The sequence below is a fragment of the Zingiber officinale genome, chromosome 7B (assembly GCF_018446385.1).
Source record: "Zingiber officinale cultivar Zhangliang chromosome 7B, Zo_v1.1, whole genome shotgun sequence".
NCBI lineage: Eukaryota > Viridiplantae > Streptophyta > Magnoliopsida > Zingiberales > Zingiberaceae > Zingiber > Zingiber officinale.
The window spans coordinates 109,369,936-109,374,109 of NC_055999.1; positions in this window are offsets into that span (position 1 = coordinate 109,369,936).

Consider the following 4,174-nt stretch of genomic DNA (forward strand, 5'->3'; position numbering starts at 1 on the left):
AAAAGCATAAAAAAAAGCGAGGCACAAAAGGTTTACTTGGTTACAACCGATGTGGTTGTTAATCCAAGGAAGATTAAGCTCACTAAAAATCTCCTTCAGGCGGAGAAACCTCGTACAGCAATGTAGCGCAGAAAACAGAAGCTTAGACTAAAAGAGAGAGTGCAAGCACTGGATATACAATCAGTGAGTTCGTTGAAAAGCTTCTGGACCAAGGCTATATTTATAGCCTTGGTCGGGGCGCCTGGAAGGGTTCCGGGAGCCCTGGGGGGATAAAACTTATCCCCCAACGTTCAGATCGCGTAAATCGTGATCCTGGTCAAAATTAGGGTCCGGGCGCCCGGAAAGGTTCCGGGCGCCCTGGATGGCTCCGGGCGCCCCGAACTGTTCCGGGCGCCCCGAATGGCTCCGGGCGCCCCGGAGCCCAAAGTCAACAGCGTTGACTTTTTCGTCCGGGACCTCTTTTCTGGTTTAGTCCCTCCTCGGTCCGGTTCTTCTCCTCCGGATCCGCTCGCTTGGGGTGATCTCTGCCATACGGAACCCAACTTCCGGTCTTCTCGAGCAGCCTTCCGCTCCGGCTTCTCGTCCATCGGAATCGTTGCGTGTTTCCTTCTCGTCCACCAGCGTACTCATCCGCAGTCTTCGTCCCTCGGTCGCACCGCGTGCCGACCTTCTCGCTAGCTGCGTCTCTTGCTCCCCGAGCAATCTTCCGCTCCGGGTTTCTTCCCTCGGAACCACCGCACGCTTCCTTCTCGTCCACCGGGGTACTCTTTCGCAGCGCCTCGTCCCTCGGACGCACCGCGTGCCGTCCTTCTCGCTAGCTGCGTCTTCCGCTCAAGTACCTGTGCTCCTAAGCTCCTGCACACTTAGACACAAGGTTAGAAACAACGCAGGACCTAACTTAACTTGTTGATCACACCAAAACAACCTTGGGGTTCCAACAAAAGGAACAAGACATGACTCACTGTAGCTGTTGAAGGGTTTAGAATTAATTTTAAGATCAACTATGATTTTTCGGCTAACCGGGGATCATGATGTACTAGTAGATGTCACTCATGATTGTTCTATAATTAAGTTATTAATTATAAACGATCAAGATAAACTGGGAACCTATTAAGTCACACGTACTAACGAGTCTCTAAAAGATGTAAAACAAGTTAAAGAGTCGATAAAGATAAACCATACCTCCCGGCTCTCGGACCTATTGAGGTGATTTCGATAAAGGGGAAGTCGAGTCAACGCTTGGCTCTTAGGCCTCCCATTCCTGGACTTCTAGGCTCCTTGGCCTCTCAGCTCCTTGGCCTCTCGGCTCCTTGACCACTCGGGTCTCCTGGCTCCTTGGCCTCTCGGCTCCTTGACCTCTCGGGTCTCCTGGCTCCTTGACCTCCCGGGTCTCCCGGTTCCTTGGCCTCCCAACTCCCAGACCTCCTGGCTCCTTAACCTCTCGACTCCTTGGCAACACGCATCAGAAAGTAGAACTATTTCAAGAAAAGGATAATTATTGTATAAGTATCAGATTATTTTAGGAAAAGAATAAATATCATGTAAATCTCAAATTATTTTGGGGAAAAGACAGCGACATGCATAAGTCTTATATTATTTAAGGAATTAAATAATGATAACATAAAAATCGGAACGGAAAGAAAGTCTGTTGCCTCTCTATAAAAGGTAGCCCTTTCCGATATCTAAGGTATATACACACACATATGCACATAAAAACCCTAATATTGTTCTTTTCCTCCTTCATCCTCTAATTTGAGCGTCAGAGTGGTTGCGTTAGAAATCTCTTACTGTTAAATACAACCTATTTTCCTCCTGTTTTGTTGTCATCCAGGCTCACAAAATAATATCATCCTCGTTGTCATCCAGCGATTGATGACAATTCACTGGTGATTCACTCGTCGATGTTTGCGGGCAGGATCAACATACATTTAAAAGTATGCATGCTGCCGGACAATGGTGTAATATAGTTTAGGCTCTCTAACAAATATTTAAGGAATCTAAGTTTGAGTTTCAGCTGCGATGCTAGGAGATTTTTTTTTCAGTGAGAAGCAGACCTATGAAGTTGACCATCTTGATGAACTTTCATGAGCATTTTTTATTTATTTTAGTGATCAATAGAAAATTTTTGTGAAATTAGATTGGTCATCTTAGAATTAATTGGTTTTAAAAATTAGATACCTAATGTCCATTAAAAAAATTACACATAAATTATGTTTAAAATATATCCAATAGACGAATTGGAAGAAAATTGTTTACCTTCGAATTAATTGGATGAAGTCCGGACACTTAATTAGTAAATTCACACTTATAAAAAAAATTGAATCCAACACCTACAAATTTGGCTTATTTGTGGGAACCACAAGTACCTATTCACTAATCTGTCAAATACTTTCTTGCATAAAATTAAATAATGTAAAAATAGAATGAATTAAAATTTTTTTAGCTATGTAATATTTTTGTTAAAGAAACAAATAATTTAATAATTTTAGAACAAAAGTTCAAAAGTAGCTTAGATTGACTTTATTAAATATATAAAAAAAATATTAAGAGTGTCTGATGATATAAAAGATAAAAAAAAAATAGTATTTCCCTATTGTGCTAATTTATTTTTTAAAAAAGTAAATGATAAAATAGTTATTTATACCAAATGAATTATATAGCATATTATATGATTATTCTAAATATGCAAGTACACTTCCAAATATTCTTACTATAGTTCATATTAATTACTTTCTTGCATAAAATTAAATAATGTAAAAATAGGATGAAATGGAAAATTTTTAGCTATGTAATATTTTTGTTAAAGAAACAAATAACTTAATAATTTTAAAGTTCAAAAGTAGCTTAGATTGACTTTATTAAATATATAAAAAAATATTAAGAGTATGTGATGATATAAAAGATAAAAAAATAGTATTTCCCTATTGTGCTAATTTATTTTTTTAAAAAGTATATGATAAAATAGTTATTTATACAAAATGAATTATATAGTATATTATATGATTATTCTTTTTTTTTTCTAAATATGCAAGTACACGTCCAATTATTCTTACTATAGTTCATATTAATTACTTTCTTGCATAAAATTAAATAATGTAAAAATATAATGAAATGGAAAAATTTTAGCTATGTAATATTTTTGTTAAAGAAACAAATAACTTAATAATTTTAGAACAAAAGTTCAAAAGTAGCTTAGATTGACTTTAGTAAATATAAAAAAAAATATTAAGAGTGTGTGGTGATATAAAAGATAAAAAAAATAGTATTTCCCTATTTACTAATTTATTTTTTAAAAAAGTAAATGGTAAAATAGTTATTTATACAAAATGAATTGTATAGTAAATTATATGATTATTCCAAGTACACTTCCAATTATTCTTACTATTATTCATATTAATTCTATTTTTTGAGGTTTCCTGAAAAAAGAAGATAAGATTTTTAGTAACTTCTTCTAGTATTTTTTTCTCTCTCTCTGTATTTAGTTATAGACATATTCATGTGATTATTATAGGAAACTTTACATTTAACAATTATTCTTTTTATTTTTTCCAAAATAGTCACAAAGATAAACTAAGATTGTTTTGCAGAATTGGAACATAACTAAAATAAGAAGTTTTTTGAATCATTTTTGGAAAAAGAATATCGAGTGAACAAATTTGTCCAAAATTAAGGATTTTTTGTCCAAATAGTATTTTCTGGTAAATGTAATCACTATTTTTAATATAAATATTACAGAAAGATTCATTATTTTTTATTTTATTTTTTAATTCAGTAAATTACATTTTAAAAATAAAAATAAGTACCTTTCCAACATTATTAATAGAGTGAATATTATCGAGGAAATTATAAAGGTAAAATAAATAAATATAATGGTAAAGTATTTTTTTTAAATTTAAAAATGCTTAAGCGGTGAGCGAATCACTATGCGCACCGGCGTAGGACAGAATGCCGTCCATTCAAACAGCTGTTCTCCCGTGGGTCGAAAGGATCCACTTCTTTTTCCGGAGGAAGCACTTTCGTACTCTTTGTTTGGGACCCGAAAATATACCTTTGTTTGTTGATTCTACATGGCCCAGTATGATTACTGTTCCCTCCACTAACCTGCCAGGTTTGTTGGGCGGGTAAGTTTGAGAAGTTAAAATCGATGACGTTAATCCCGGACCGATTTGGCTAT